The sequence below is a fragment of the Rhinolophus sinicus genome, linkage group LG05 (assembly GCF_036562045.2).
Source record: "Rhinolophus sinicus isolate RSC01 linkage group LG05, ASM3656204v1, whole genome shotgun sequence".
Classification (NCBI taxonomy): Eukaryota; Metazoa; Chordata; class Mammalia; order Chiroptera; family Rhinolophidae; genus Rhinolophus; species Rhinolophus sinicus.
The window spans coordinates 130,105,464-130,123,118 of NC_133755.1; the positions used below are offsets into that span (position 1 = coordinate 130,105,464).

Below are 17,655 nucleotides of genomic sequence, written 5' to 3' on the forward strand. Positions count from 1 at the left end.
CCTAAAATAGTACCATAAACCTATTTTAAGGCATTCCATAAAAAATTGTAATTTTGGATGAAAATATAGGTGTGTATACATATACATATACAAATAAAATAATAGCCAGATGAGGAAATGTCTTTTTTTTAAATCCTCCTTTCATATTTAGGACTGTGCCTGGAGCCCAATGAACATTTAATATGTGAATATATTTAAGAACTTTAACTTAAGATGTAGCCTTGACTGAAGAATGGTCCTCTTTTCTCTAGGAAAATTGGTCTATTCAACCAAGGATGCAGCTTCAAGAAGATAATAAACAGAGCCATGGAACCCCGAAAAGATGTCACAGTCAGATTGCTCTCACATTCAGCATATGTGCTTAGAGACACCCTTCAGACGACGTGTTGTCTAAACTCCCACTCAACTTGCAAGACTCTCCTCAGTTCTGGAAGATGAGTATCCATGTGAACACATTGTATGAAGAGAAGCTCATCAATTTTAGAGCCAGCTCATTGAATGTTTGGAAATCTATCATTATTACAGTTTTCCTCCATCTGTGGGGTTGAAAGCTGCTTCCTAACTAGTAACCACTGCCCGTTGTTATTCCCCCAGAAGCAACAGAATCAACTTTATTATCTCTTAAATATGGAAGAAAAGATTGTCCTCTTTATGTAGTTTCTCTACTTCTACTCCTTTTCTTATCTCTTATTCAGAAAAAAATGTGTTTGATGATTCATGTACTACATAAGTAGAATGTAATGCATGTGACCATTCACAATACTATAGCAAGGAACAAGAGAGGAAAATATGAAAACTGTCCTATTTCACATCTATTATTTCAAATGAATTCTCACCATCACCCTATGAAGAGGCCATTATCAGACAATTTTAAGGATTAGGAAACTGAGGCAAAGAGACGTTACATACCGTGAAAAGCTAAGCTGGAATTTGAAACCAAAAATAGCTGACTTGGAAAATATGTTTTGTGTTGTTCAGATACAATGTGGTATCTCTGTAGTTTTTAGATCAAAGCAATTTATTTTCTCTGAATGAAAATAACTTTATATTCCTCAGTGGTAAGGAGTTTACATATTTCAAAATGAACTAGCCCTACTGGCTTGTGGCTTGGTTAGTTAAAGTTGTAAATGGTGTAAAGTATGACTAACATGAGCAGGGGTCGTTGAGGAGTGATAAAAAACATGAGCAGAACGTTGCAGGCACTGCCCGGCAAACTCTCTTAATTGGTTTTCAACAGTTCTATAAGAACCTAGGAAATACAGAACATTCACACAGACAAGTCCACTCTCAAGGACAATGAATGAGAACAAAGACATCGGATATGTGCCTTGGTCCTCAGCAGACTGAGCCTGAAGTCTGAGAATACAACATTAATAAGCCGAGTACTCACACACATTTCATGATCTATTCGCCTATTATATGTAAACTTGCATACTTTGAAAAACAATTTAAGTGTCTTTGCATAAAAAATATAAGTATGAGAAAACCATTAAGATAAAGATAAATGCATCAGAGTCAGGAAGTGCAGGAGGGAACATAATCATACCAGAAATGACGAGTAACAATCTCTGTGTGCACCACATTTAGCTCTGAGCTCCCTGGCATCCCAGACAGAATCAGTGAACAAGAAGCAACCAATGTGATGTTTGAATGTGGAGCAGAGGCTGTGGTCGGTCTTTTCCTTGTCTGCTGATTCACGTGAGAGGAACAGCAAGAGTGTCTTAAAAGCAGGTCATTCTGGACTAAGCTGGATCGTGCAGACTTGCCCCCCGGGGATCTTTCACACAGGTTGATACTCAGAGAGTAGCTGTCTGTAATACTTTTGTAAATGACCTGATATGAATTTATTATTCAGTGAATTCATCAACAAGTATTTATTGAACCTCAGCTAAATGCCAGGCACAATTCCTCTCTCTTTAAGGCACACAGTTGATATAAACAGTGCTTGATTATCTCCCAAATGGCAGCTATAACTCAGGGCTTTCCAACAAATTTTCTTTAAAGAATCTCTTCTGAAATGTGCACTGCACATGCACATGCTCAGAAACCCAATAGTGACAGAGCAGTGAAGGAGGCAGGGGGTTCTGCTCGCCCACAGCCCATATCCTAATGATATTGTTGAACCCATGTCATGGAAGTCAATAAACAGGAATGATTCCAAGTCGAGGTTCTCAAAGGATTTAAGCTCAAATCTTGAGTCTCTCTCTCTCTTTCTCTCAACTAACTGTATTGATCATTTAACAAAACTGCTCCAGACCTCAGTTCCTATTAAGTAAAATAGGGCTGTTGTAAGGATTAAATATGATAATAAACAATGGTTGGCACAAAGTAAGTGCTCATTACAGGGTGGGTAGCATTGTAGTACAGATAAAGAAACAGAAATCCAGGAAACAAAAATAATTGCCTAAAGTCACAGCTAGCAAATGGCATGACTTGGATTCATATCCAAATAGCATGACACAAGATCCTGTCATCTTCACCAGTAAGCAGTGAAAGACAAGGTCATAAAAAGTCTGAGCCAGATCTTAAAGTCTCTGGAATAATAAGCTAAAAAAAAAAAAAAAAAAGAACTTAGCAATTAGGAGATTAAAGATTTGGGGGAATCATATCAGTGAAATGACAAAATGTTCTAGAATGACTGCTTTTCTGGCAATATAAAGAATGATTGAAAGGAAAGTTAACAGGGATTTAAGATTTATTTAGATTTAGATTTCAACTTTGAAAATGGAAAAAGCTTGCTGCCATGGCTCAAAATAAGATCCAGTTATTGAAAGGTTAATTTTAGTGGACCAGAGAGAAAGAACTAGGTCCTAACATTAGTCATTCTCAGGAATGGAAGCATCTCTGGAGACTGGAGAGCAGGGCCTGACGGATGCTCAGGCTGGCCAGGACAGCTTAGCATGTAGGGTCAGAGGCATGCGGGCCCTTGGTGATTCTCAACCACAGAGCCATCCATTTCTTAACTTTTGTATCTCACTTCTCTCATCTGTAAAACAGGGAGCAGAAAAGTACCTACTTCAGAGGGTTACTGTGAGGTTTTAAATAGTTAATGTCTGAAAAGTGCTTAGAGCAGTGACTGCTATATAGTATGTGCTCAATAAATCCCAACTCTTATTGCTACTAAGAGTAGGCTTATGACTTTGGGAAAGTTAAGCTCTTTGAACTTCAGTTTCCACAGCTGTTAAAATGAAGACTATACTGTAATTACTCAGTTCTATGAAAAATTTTCCCCACATTTTAGTTATATCATTGGGATGAACCTTATAGTCCGTGTGTATATTTGATATACAGCTTTTCCCTGAAAAAAAAATGCTATTATTAAAAGTATTGGATGTCATAATCAGTGGCATCATAGTGTCAAGGAAATAGTGAAATGCTTATCTTGCATGGTTCTTGAGTAGCTAAAAATATGCCCCAAGGCCTAGCACAGAGAATGCTAGCTTCTCTCTTTTTGGTTCTTTAGTCGTTTGTGGTTTCGGAACCTCACACTTCCAATCCATTGTTGTATGAGCATTTACATACCATCTTCATTTATCTCTATTTGAAATCAAGTATTCATTTGTTGTGTCTGTCCTTTCAGAATTAGACTAAGATATACTCTTCCCTCCCCCTCACCTTATAATGTATTTCAGGACAGTAATCCTGAGAATCTGTACTTGGCAACTTCATGAAGGCTTTAGCAACACAGAACTTAAGAGCCAAGGTTTCTGAATAAGACAGAATGTCAACATTTTCTTATGCAGGTTCGTAACAATGAGATAAACTTGAAAGGCTGTTTGAAAACTAAGTAATATGCTTACTACTTAACACAGTACCTGGCTTACAGTAAGGCCTCAGCAAATGATAACATTCATTTATATACAAGGGATGCCAAAAAGAAAAAGTATACACATGACTTATATTCATCTTTTGTTATCAGTATATACTGAGTATTACAAGTTTAATATATTTATTTCCTTTCTTAAAATGTGTATACATTTTTTTGGCATCCTCTGTATCACAACAATCACAAGTTCTTTACTGTTTATAACCAACAAAATTACGAGCATAAAAATTCCTATGTAAAATAAACATTTCACAAAAAATTCACAGATTATTTAATACAATCTGCTTTAAATGATCTCACAAATTATTCATTTCAATGCACAAATTGCCTTATTCTAAGGTCCAGGATATACCTGTACCAAAATATGAAATTTAAAAATATGAAAAACTCATTTTAATTCATATCAATAAAATACACTCAAACAAAGGAAAGGCATATTATACTCTATCTCGATGATGAAACATTAGCAAATGTCAAGGTTCAGGATACCTTCTGTTGACACAACTGCACAAAATATGGGAAAAAAACATAAAACGACTAAGAAGAAATTTCATTCAATGCTAAGTGCATTTCTGAAATGGATATTCGTGTCTACAGTACAAAACAGGGCTTTAGCATCATAAACTAAAGCTAGAGTTCCCCAGTTCCTGTAGGAATCCAGGGAAGAAATATACGGTCTATATGCACATCACGTGTAAGAGTTTTCCTGATTATATAAGTGAAATGTGAAAAAAGGTCACAGAACTGAGTGAAGCCACGAGTCACCATTCCTGGAGGGAGGAGGAAGGGTGAGGCTGCTACTGCATCTCATCCCTAAGCCATTTAAAATTTCACAGAATTCCCCTTTATCTCTCACGATCTAGTTATTAAGGTGATGATCGGACTAAACAGGATAACTAGTAGAACTTCTCCACTAAGTAAAGATATTTTTGAGAATGAATAACTGATAATAATAATTGTAATCAACATTATTAAGTGCTTACTATGTGGAAGTCCTGTGCTAATTAAGCTCTTCTCCTGTGTAATTGGTCAGGGAGCCAGCCTTGTTCATCCTTACGCTCCCAGCATATAGCACTCATTTAGTACATAAAAGGCATTCTATTAACTTTTTTTCAATGAAAACAATGATTTTATCTACATAAAAATGACATTAAAGACTGTCACATTTCCTTAGTATTTTTGAAATAACTCCATACTCGTAATTACTATTTACCATTCTCCAACTTTTTTTTTTTTTTGCTTAAGTAGTAAGAGTTCATTTTAGAAAATTGTTTTGCTCAACAATTATAAGCAAACAAATCACCTTCTTTTGAAATGTTACTCCATTCAGAATCTTTTGTATTCAACGTCCTTTTATATTTTAATCTTAAAAATGATTCTCTCTGGATATGAATATATTCTCAAAATGTTATCTGTATATAGGCCATTAGAAAATCCCCCTTTTCCTTAACTTTAATTATTGTTGAGTTTTCTGGAGGTCATTTTCATCTCTTTTGTAAATTTAAGTAGAGTGTTATATTTTCTTTCCCTTTCATCTCTTGTAGCTCCCTAGATCCCCACAGTTTTTCAAAAATAACTGTAAATGATGCACTTAGCATGCTTGCCAGTTTCTTTCATCCCACAGATAGAAGGTGTATCATCTGGACCTGCTGATTTGTAGATACGCCGACTTTCCAAGGACTCACTTAGCTTGCTTTTGTAGATAGCTATTTTTACAAGATCTTCATTACTTCCTGATTACACAATATTTTTCTTCTTTTATTCTTTCCAAAGACCAATTTATGAGATAAGTTCAAGGCCTCAGACATGTTAAAGTTATCATTAATTTCAAGATGCTGCACATTTATGAGCCCATTGGTCACAGCATTGATTGTGTCCCTACTGTGTTCAGAGCACTTTACTAACCAAAGCTAAGAACAGCTGGAGGCTTTTCTCCCCAAGAGCCTCTTCTCCTTATTACAACTTCTTTGTTACTTTTGTCTCATGTTATCTTTCACTGTAGTTTCTTACTCACACAACACATCAGTTTGGGTGTATTATCTTCTTCTCAATTTACAATGCAGATTACATGCTCCTCTTAATTTTAAGAATACTATCAGAAAGCACCTTCAATGTTTATATATTTAGGCTCCACTGTATTTATGGAATTTTTGAAGTTACTCTGTGTCACATGCTCATTTGTTGTACAATGTTTTCCAAAATCTGACTCATTGATAGTTATTAACTTATTCATCTAATATAGATATCTTGATTGGAATAGCGTACTAGCAATGGAGTTGACAAGTAGGTTTGGCCTTATTGTTATCCTAGATGGACCACGATGGTAGAGTTAATTAATAATATAGCTGACTCTATTTCTGTTCCTGGATGATTTTGAAATATGTTATGACTACTAATACACTAACATTTTATAGGAATTCGAACTCGCATTGTGACATTTGGAAATCAGTTAACTACAGACGCTTATATTCAGACATACACTGTACATTACTTTTTTACACAATAAAATGGAAGCAACAGGTGACTGTCCATCTTAAGTGGAGTACTCTAATGGCTCCATTTACAAGGCAATGGCTGCTTTGATTAATGCTTGAGTTTCCATGGCACATTTCTTACTTTACTTTGGAATATTTGGAGGTATAAACAAGAGTAAGACACTTTGTTCATTTTATTTTTGTTAAAATCTCAAGTGCTTTATTTTTTTATACCCACTGTTTTAATTATCTCTTTATAACATAATTACATCATTAGACAAAACACTTTTAACTCTTCAAACATTGGAGAAGCACTGGGTCAAATTAACTGAGATAAATGGTTCTTAAGAAAGCAGTTGTTTAATAAGACCCTGTTTAATGTAGGTCTTACTTTATCTAGGAAGCCAATTCAGGTACTCAGACTCTGGCAGGAAGTGCTGGTGGGCTCTTCTTGGCTCAGCCCCTCCTGTGTGTCAGCAAAGCACTGCCTAATGTCACACAGAGAGCAGGCCTCAGGCTCACATCTGTCAGATTTAGGTTCCAAAGGTTCTGCTCCTTATTTTTTGAAACTGAACAAATTACATTATCTTTCTGAGTTTCACAACTTACATATGTGAAATGAACAATGTTACTTATCGTCGTTTGAGATTTCATGTGGTATCATATGTACAGCTCAGCATGAAATTGGGTACCAATTTAATTTATCCATAAATTTATGTAAAGAAATGAAAACAGAAGCAAGTTTACTCCTGGAAAATCAAGCTTGTATACAATGATCTATATACATAATACCAACATAAATATATATACAGTACATTTATAACCAGTATTTTAATACGATACCTTTACTTATATCTTGCTAAGTTGCAAAATGTTTCTTTACTATCCCCTCTTCCTTGAATTTCTCTCTTTTATAAGTGTAGGAATATGAGAATGATGTTGAAGGCAGGATAAAGATCAAATTAATACAACATGGAAAATGAGAAAAAGAAGATTACTGTTTCTCAATAATTGTCACACTTATTTTTCAGTCTAAAGGCTAAGTGGTCAGTCTGTGTATTGGCAAGTGAATTTGTTATTCCCACTAATTAATTAAGACTTAAGACAAGCACAAATAGAACTTATGTCCTGGTGTTAGACCCCTTTGACGTTTAAAATCTTATTTTTGTGTTTTCCTTCTATTCCGATCTGTGTTGGTCAGGTTCAGTATCCCCACCCCAAACATACCCCACACTCATGCTTCATCTGTGAATGTTGTTCCCACTCTCAGGAAGACGCTCTGGAACTAAGTCTCCAGGCCCCCGTTATTCATTTGCTCACTCTTAATTTAAGCTTAACTCCTTTAATAAGCCTGGCCTGAAGTCCCCAAGTCCACTTAGAAATTCCTTTTTCTTCATTTCTGTAGATTCTCTATTATAACATCCTTAGGTACAGAAGAGTATTTTTTTTTCTGATGAGACCAGCATGCTGCCTGTCACACAGTTCCTCAGTTAATATCCACTAATGAATGAACAGATATTTATTTCCTTATAACAATGCCGATGTGATAAATGCCAAGTAATAATTGCTACTAGATACAGAGCTCATAATAAACTGAAACTCTACAAGGTAATTTCTAGTCACTGTTCTACTTAATCTTTAGCACAACTGTATACAATTGGCATTATTATCCTTACTTTATAGATGAGACACTGCGATTCAGAAAGGTTAAATAATTTGCACAAAGTCGCATAGCCAGTACGTGGTCGTGTGGAAAAGCAAACCCAAGTTGTCCTGGGTCCAAAGTCTTAGTGCTTAACTACGAAGTACTGTAGAGGGTTGTCAGTCTTCTCACCTCTACTTCTCTAAGCTACTTCTTAAAGAAAAGCCCTGTGTTCCAACTGCACAGACTTCAGTTATAGCAATTGTCTTTGGTTTACCTTAATTCTTTCTATTACTACTGAGTTCTATTACTACGAAACCATATGTTCTATAGGTGATGTTACTCTCCCAAGTGGCTTACTTTGAGTTTTAGCATGCTCAACTACATCTCTCTGGAGCTTTAGTCTGAAACCAGAATCTGTTTAAGACTGAGTATCCCCTGGAAGAATTCCTGCCATTACTCAGTGACATTCTTCCATATGTTTGCCCATCAATGCCTCCAATGCAAAGGTGTCTGCCCCTAGAATTAAGCATAGTTTAAGCATCTGGGGGATTTGTTCTTTCACTGTCTCAAACTCACCTTAAGTATATTTTAACATTACAGTTTATTGCATGAATTTATATCTGTAGCCTAACAAGGTTGAAGTAATTGTATTAGCTCCCAACTTACTGAGCTCTTACTCTATGATGGGCACTATAGGAAGTGTTCTACATACATTATCTAATTTAAACTTCATGACCTCTCTCTAAGGTGATGCTAGTACTGAACTCATCCTACCCAGGAGAAAAATTAGGTAACTGGCCCAAGGTTGCAAAGCCAACGAGTGAAACATGTAGATTTCTACCAATGTGCTGTCTATTGCTAACGTCTGAACTCTTAATCACTGCTCTATTACCTCCAAACATAACTACTTATGCTGAAAGTATAAGGATTAACAGAATTCTCAGCAGTCATATTTTTAGTGACAACTTTTAGTCAAAAGCTCTGAGTAGGGATGTCAGATCATAAGACTTACGTATCTATAGGAAACTTAGACATAGGAGAAAATCCTGTTTACCAACCTTCTTGTTATCAATGGCTCCTATTAGTATATATTGTTTATCGTTAATATACTAACTGGAAGTAATTATAGTTCAAAGCAAATAAAGCTTATAGCTTTGAGCTTCTGCAATCCAAACACAACAATGCAAATGATTTAGCTGTGGGATAGTGTTGACAAGTGCTTACAGAACCATTACTACACTGGGAGAGACAGTCTCAGCAGAAATGTCTGGGGGACCCCAGAAGAGCATGATTAATCTAATCCATTTTCTTTCAAACAGAATGTTTCCTATTTTAAAAGATTCTGAAATAAATCCCCCACTGCCCAATATCAAATGCAATTATTTATGTATTGATTTTAAATAAATGAAGCCAAGAGCCATAAGTGTAAAGGTTTTGAGCTACTGGGTGGGCCTATCATTCAGAGGCCCTCTGCTGAAAAGGTCAGGAAAAGCTGTCCGGCACATTTTAAAGACGGTCTTAGCTTTATCTGCATATGCTTTAGAAACCTGATTATTCAAGGGCATAGCACTGAATGAAACTCTTCTTCTTTTTGTTCTACCCCACCTTATTTTCAAATGTGATCCCTTTTTGTTTCAGTTTACAATTACATTACATAGATAGGGAATTTATAGAGTATTTCTGGGGTGCTAAAATGAGCCACTTTCCATAAAGATGTACTCACAGTGAACCAAATAAAAGTGACACAACAAATGTATGTCTGAAAACATCGAATTTTGTTATTTTCTCGAAATAGAATGGTCAGTTGTGTCTTAAGGTTGAATTAAATGCTGCATCTCAGTGTTAAAATAAATGAGCTGAAGAACACATTGCTTTTCAATGTTGTTATCTGTGAGATACAATTGCTTTCCTGGAAAAATTCCTGTGGGAGTCTCACTTGTTTATAAATATGTTTTCTTTATAGATATTAAAGTTTCGTTAATCTTTTACATTTTGTAAATTTTTGTTAAAATTAGTACTTGAGAAAAGGACTTTTAAAAAATGTGAGATAATGCATGGAAAGTTGTTAATATTTCTTTTGTCATGATAGATGAATGGATGGACGGATGAATGGATGGATAGATAGATATCAGCAGACAGACTGATCTTTCTATTTGGTGTCCTTTTCAATAATTTTCTTCATCTAATCAATAGCTTACTAAAGAAGTAGGAGGCTATTGCACAGGATTTTTAATTGGTCAATTTCTACTTCTAAAAATCTTCAATACTTTCGTAATTCTCCCCTTTCAATTCTCAAGGTTACATTTGCAATTTGCTACATTATTGAGGTCATTCAAAATAATATATAGACACCTTAGTATTTTCTATTCTTCATTGATGGCTTTACTGTCCTTTCTCCTGATTTGCTCTAACAGAGCTCACTTAGAAGCATTCTGTGCGCGTCTGGCTTCACTTCTGTTTTGCAGCAGCAGCTGCTTGTCTCTTAAGCGTTCCTCCCACTTCAGCTTTGCACACCGGAGTGCGCGTTATGAGATCACCACTGTACCAATAAATGAAAACCTTCAGTGTTAGTTCTGAAACAGCAAAAATCAATCAATCAACACAAGTCACTTGAATTGGAAAGAGGTTGATTCTTTGAAATCTTCAGTAGCCAGCCAGTGGTTCTTTTGTCAGCTTTGTGCTTTTTCTCTGGAGGTCTGGACTTGATATCCTGACCCTTCCCATTTCTTCCTTTTCTTTCAGGAGTTAGGGGAATTGGAGAAATTACCTGGATCATCAACTGGGATGGAGGGAAAGAGGAATGTGGGTCCATAACGGCAAAGCAAGATGCTTTTCTGTGTGTGTGTGTGTGTGTGTGTGTGTGTGTGTTAAAATGACTAAATCACTGTCTGACTATGATGATGGCACATGTAGAGACATCAACACAATGAGGCAAGAAATCTCGTGATAAAAGCAACATTTTAATTAGGGTCAGGGAATTTGAATTTATAGCTTTTCTTTTCATCCAAATCCTTTCTGAGATCTACAAAACTTCTCATAAACTGCTGGAGGAGGAGGAAATAGGTACAACTAATTTGAATATTTACATCCTAATGTTGAGCATTTATATTACCCAGCAATTCCACTCTTATACATATCCTAGACTCTTTAAAGCAGCACTATTCATAATAGCAAAACTTAATGAAATGACTTTCAAATGTGAAAAAATAAATTAATTGTGGTACAGTCACACAAAATATTACACCATAGTCAAAACAAATGAAACACTAACAAGCATCAGTGTGAGTTAATTTTAGAATAAATTATTGAGTGGAAAAAAGAAATCCAAAGGTAGAACATTATCTTTAAAAAACTAAAATAAAAAAGTATACTCTTATATGGTACAAATATAAATGACATGAAGACTATAAACATGAAATGTTGGGAGTAATAAATTTGAGATTCAAGATAAGGGTTACCACCGGTGAAAGAGACATTGGGATAAGATGAGGAACCATATGATTAGAAATCTTTTAGTTACCATGGCTGTGCGCAAAAAAAAAAAAAATTAACCCCCAAAATTTAGTGTAATAAAACAGTCATTTATCATGCTCATGGTTTATGTGGACCACAAACGTGGACATGACACAGCAGGATGGTTTGTCTGTTTCATAGTGACTGCAACCTCAGGTGGAAAACTTCAAGGGGACAGAATCATCTGAAGGCACATTCACTTACTCACAGATCTGGTGATTGATGCTGGTTATTATTTGGGGCAATCAGTTCCTCTGCAAGTGGACCTGTCTGTTGGAACTCTGTATGGTATAGTTTGAGCTTTCTGATAGCATGGTAGCTTGGCTTCAAGGGCAAGTATCTCCATAGAGACCACTGGAATCTAGAGAGTTTTTGACTTAGCCTTAGAAGTTAGGCAGCATCACCACATTTTAGCAACCAAGGGTGTCACTAATTTCCAACTAGGCTCAAGGGGAGGGAAATAGACTCTTTTTCAACATCTTTACGCCAACACAAAGTTTTGGAAAAGCCTGGGGGATAAGAAATATTGCTTTGATCATTTTTGAAAAATACATTCTGCCACAGTCCACCCTCTAACCACAAAATTTACATCTTTACCACATATAAAATACACTCACCACCTCCTCAAGATCATCTCAAAATCTCAGCCCATTACAGCATCAGGCTCAGGCTCAAAAATGAAAATGTCATCGTTCAGATCAGGTGCAGTGTAAATGAGACATAAAGATGATGTTACTGAGAAAACTTAGAGACTCCAAAGATTAGGAACAAACTATTACTATAATGTATTAATGCCTGAAAGACATATATGAGGCCTATATATAAAAACCCATAAGGAGTAGGGACAGAACTAAGGGTCATATGTAAGTGGTAAAGTGGGCTCAGGGGAGTAATAGTGAAGTCAGAGGGAAGAAGGGAAAGAGAGAGGAATGGCCACAGACCCACGCACAATGTTTAGAGGGCAAGATGACTCCCACTGGGTCTGGCCAAGGGGAACCTAAGGAAACAGACTGGGTCTGAGTGTGGCAACAGCATGCAGTGGCAGTCATAGATGCTGGTCTGTCTGGTTTAGAGCAGTGTAGTTCCCACTGAGGGTGTGGCTCATGACCAAGGAGTTGGGACCCCACTGGGGCTGTCCAGTTTCATGACAGGTTTCAATCAAAGAAGGGAGACTCAGCGAGAGCCAGTCTCAAGTCCAGCGATTCTTCTCTAACGCTTCTTGACCCTGTGCAGCTTGCCTTCATGTGTTCCCATCACTGCCCATCACAGCACTTGTCCCACTGTATTGCAGTTGCTTATTTACTGTCAGAAACTCAAACTGAAGGCAACAACACGTACATCTTGTTCATTGTCATATCCCAGAGCTTTACCTACTATGAGCTACTAACTCAAGCTTAATAAGTGTAGCTTAATAAATATAAGTTAACTGAGAGAAAGCTGTAAATCTACAGTGCAATTAACTAGGGACTGTGGGGTTTGGGGGTTAATGGAGTGTGAGAAGGAGAGTGGGAAAGTATAGGTATGATTTAGGTGGGAGCTCATGTTGACTGAGTGAAAGCTGGAAAAATAGAGTTAAGCTTCAGCAAGGGTGCCCACAGTTGTTGGGTGTGTGCGTGCGCGCACGCGCCTGTGTGTGTGTGTGTGTGTAAATGCATTTGTGAAATGTGAAGAAGTTTGCTTTGGGGGACATGGGGAGGATGATCAAGGTGCATATTATGCTCAGCAAACAGAGGAAGATTGATTCCAAATTCTATGTATTTGACAAAATTTGCTCAGGCATAAGATGATATACATGATTCCATTGGTGATTACACTCAAGATCTTGAGAAAACCACAAACATACTGTTCCAAATACAGCAACCACATACCTTAGATCTCCTCTTTTGGTGTACTTAAGGAAATTGACCTTATATATTTGGGTGTTCACAAATGAGATGCTATCAAGAAAACTTGGGAGGAGACTCTAAAAGTTGCCATAAAACTTCATTGTAATTTCCTATTGCCTGAAGATTGTGTAAGCGGTATACCTATATATTCAAAATCAATAATATGTCAAGGAAAACCCATATTTATAAGCCTGGTAAATGTATACAGTGCATATTATGCAGTAAAACTCATTATTAGAAACATAAATGAGATAGGAGTCCTCGTTACATCCCAGAAAATGGTATTGTCACTGTCAGCACAGGATGAGTATAAATTAGCCAGCAAGGTATGGAAGTTACTAAATTACCAGGGATCTGATTTTCCCATCATTGACCCAAAGGTTTAGAGATATATCATGAATGACCATTCTCAGATGTTTTATTTATTTATAAACTAAAATCAAAGGCTGTACAAAAAGACCGTTCGGTATTAAAATAACAGTAAAAAAAAAGAAGGCACTCATATTCTTCCTTTGAACTATTAATATGACATCAGAAAAATTTGATGAAAGAAACATGCAAATTGTACCTTTTCCCACAGGAGTCTGACTGACTGTGGATATCTGGGTAAACATAGTCCTGATTATTCTTCTCCATAACACAAAAATTCTCCTGACACCATCTGTCTGTCCTCACCTACCAAACATATCTGCTCCATTCTGAGAAAATGTCTCTCAGCAACTTTCTTCTCATAAAACAAAGTTATGAAAATAAACTAGCATAATTCATGAACATTTCACCAGTCTGAAGCAACATGTGCAAAATAAAAATAAAATTTGGAAAACCACATCTCAGGGAAAGCACAAATTCAAACCACGGAGAAAAAGAGAGAGGGAGAGAGACAGAGAGAGAGAGAGAGAGAGAGAGAGAGAGAGAGAGAGAGAGAGAGAGAGAAGTAAAAAAAAAAGAAAGACAGACAGCCTCATAATAATTTTAAAAGTTTCTTCAGTTGAAATAGCTAGGCGGGCTCACTTGCTTCTCAAGCCTGAGGTTGGGAGGATATAACCTTTTTTTGCATTACATGAAATAGCTTCTCCTCAAAAAAAAAAAAAAAAAAAAAAAAATTCACACTTGCTACATAGTCCTTTTGGTTATCCTTGAAGCACAATAGGAAGACAGTCAAGACCCTCGAAAAAATACATTTGAGTGAACTGAATGACTTTAAAGGAAATCAGAAAATGACCTCCAGAGCAGTAATCTTCATAGAGATATTTATATTTTAATATTGCAGGAAATTTTGCTGCTTATCAAAGCTGGAAAGTAAAAGCACTGGCTGGGATTGAGCTTCCTATCTCCTGGGGAAAGTCTTTCGCCACACTTACTTAGTTTTTCATTAATCCTGACTGGAGGCGCATCTCCTTTCTGGTGATTTATGTCACTTTTCTTGCTCCTGACAGCACATGTGATGTTTTTTAAAGAGTAGAAACAACCCAGTCCTGTCTTTAAGAAGCTTACACTCTAGTTCAGGAACTTTCAAGCTCTTCCTCTCCACTCTGAGAAATGTGTTTTATATCACAACTGAGTAGACCTACACACACACACACACACACACACACACACACACACACACACCTAAGAGAATATTTGTATTTATTTTTCTGGGTTAAAGAATAACAGGTAACAATGAAATTTCATTAAAAATAGGAGGGTTAAGAGAAAATTCCTCCCCCAATATTCCCTTGATTGCGTGTATACCATGTAAATAAATATATAAATCAGGGAGCTGAAAATATTATTTAAATGATTGTAATCTTATAACCTTTGAAAATTAAATGAAGGGAACAAAATTGTCCTATCATTTATTGAGTGTGTACTATGTGGTTGACACTATATTGGGAAATTCACATATACTATTTTGTTTAGACTTCATAACAAGACTATGACCTGGGTATATTAATTGTCCATTTCAGAGGTAGAAAAGCAAATATTCAGAGAAGTGAAGTGACTTGCTCCAGGTCACAATACCACAGCAGTAGAGAAAGACTCCAGACTGCCTGGCTCTAAGACATCTGCATGGAGCCTATCCCAACAGCCCATAAGCATCAGAGTAGCAGATGGTCACATGTAAATCACGTACACGCATACATCAAGTTGCATCTGTAAAATAGGTATAAACATGTTTACCCCAACAATAATGTCTGTCATGCATCCCCAAACAAAAACCATAGAAAAGTCAGCCTGAAAGAGGAGCGATAATAAGGCCAATATGTGTTACAGCTGACACACCTAAAGTGTGTCAACCACGACACAGAACTCTTCATTTCAGGAACCCATGTCTCTTGCAACATTTTTTTGTTGTTGAGATTTTATAGTTGTATCATATATGAAAGAATAAGACTTCAATTTTATTCAAAATCTCTCTCCCTCTCTCTCTCACACACACACACAAACATACACACACACACACACACAACTACACACGTGCACCTCTTTCATCCTCTTTTCCTTACTCATTTTGAGCAAGGTGAGTTGTCACATGCTCCTAGTGTCCTTTTCTTATGGGATTTTTTTCATTGATGCATTGACTACCCCATGTGATTGTTTTTAAGAAAATATACAAGCTTGCAAAAGCCCTCATTTAAAAAACACATCGTAAAATATTTTTCATTAAAAAAGAAAATCTCTCTTTTTGAGGTCAATTAGACAAGTTGTGCTAATTAATAGAAAAGATTCGGATTTTATATTTTCTGTTTCCATCAGGATTAAATTAGACTGGCCCATCGATACAGCCGCAAGTTGTGATATCGAGGTGAATGCCACAGATTCAATTCTAAATCTAAGCTCAAATGCAAATTGAATGGGTGTCTTTTAATGGATTTACTGTTGTTCCTAATTATTCAAAAAAGAAATGTGTTCTCCAGGCAATTCATAATCACCTATGAATTCATCCCTTCTATTTTTTCATTTCTTCCTTTCTTCTTTCCTCCCTCCCTCCATCCTCTTCTCTTTTCGGTTTATAGAAATCATATTTGTAGACAAGGGAAGAACTCTGTTGGTATATGGGGGCGTAATTTAATTATGCAAAGCAGGAAGATGCTCTTTATATTTGGTCTTCTGGGCTTGAAACAATGTCATTAATCAGACTCTCATAAGAATTATTTCAGATTTTTCAAAACATCAGCTGTCCTGTTTGTGTTCCTCACATAAATTCTAAACCTTTTTTCTTCCTACCTTGTATCCAGCAAGCAATGATTAGGAACTGTTGAAATCTTTACATTATCTTAGTAATGTGCCAATTAAAGGAGGTGTTTTATCCAGATTACAAAGATTTGTCCGGGGTGGCCCCCACTTTGTTAAGGCTGTTTTGTGGACATCTTCATAATTAATGGAAAAATCATTAGGAATTCAGTCTTTATTAACCCCTATAGCTGCAGGGGCCCATTTCATCTTAATTGCATTCATTTGGCACTGGCAGTATTATACAGCATAATCACTAATAAATGATCTTTTAATTTGTACCAATCAACGGAGCTTGCTTTCATGCCAATATTCCTGTTTCTTTGATGTTGACCTGTCTTGATTTTTGATCATTTGGGCTTAAGATGATTTACTGGAAAATCAATATCAATACCAGTACTGCTTGTATTCATACATCTGTGGTTAGGTTCTATTTGAGTGTATTTTGATTGAAATAAGTAGTGCTTGATTACCCATTCAGATGAGGGGGGAAAAGAAACATAATCAAGTTGGGAAATCTGGTACTGTATTCTTATTCAAAGGAAAATAATTAGAAACTGTAGGAAAACTGAGGATTCGGGAAAGCAGTAGAGGTAACACTTCAGATGCCACTAATTAAGCAACTTTGTCCGCCATCTCCTAAAGGCCTTCACCAATAGCGCAATATACTATTACCCATTAGCAAGGCCAATGGGGGCTTTGGTTACACTTGTTAATGGGAAACCCCGAGACAGTTTCTCTCATTATCCCCCTGTCAGCACTGTCTTTGCAGTGCAAAGTGGTCGTCATTGTTCTGTGGGTCAGCTAACCAGAAACCAAGCTACTGTAAAGAAACATTCTGCAGCTAATTGAAAATGACTGAAAAATCCCCTTATCATCCAGTCACCTCTCTTTATTTGTGGAACAATGGAACATATATGGACTATATCAGGAAAAAGGCAAGTTCAGGCTATGACATTGAATTTTTCCTGACTAATACAACTACAAAGAAGTCTTTGAAGATAATTCCAGGGGGAAAATCCACTCACTTTTTTTTTTCTTTTAAAGATAATGACAGTCAGACATAAGTTAGTGGAGAATATTGCATTTGCTGTT

General features: G+C 36.4%; 1 long non-coding RNA gene across 4 annotated transcripts in view; it reads left to right on the plus strand.

Annotated features, from left to right (window-relative positions):
- LOC109453591 (uncharacterized) overlaps positions 1 to 9,762 on the plus strand; it is an 878,050-nt gene extending 868,288 nt beyond the window's left edge. For all 4 annotated transcript variants that reach the window (XR_012496688.1, XR_012496691.1, XR_012496692.1 and 1 more), the window contains one exon: positions 252 to 9,762. This is a non-coding gene — a long non-coding RNA (uncharacterized LOC109453591). The remainder of the gene's footprint in view (positions 1 to 251) is intronic.
- The last annotated feature ends 7,893 nt before the right edge of the window (positions 9,763 to 17,655 follow it).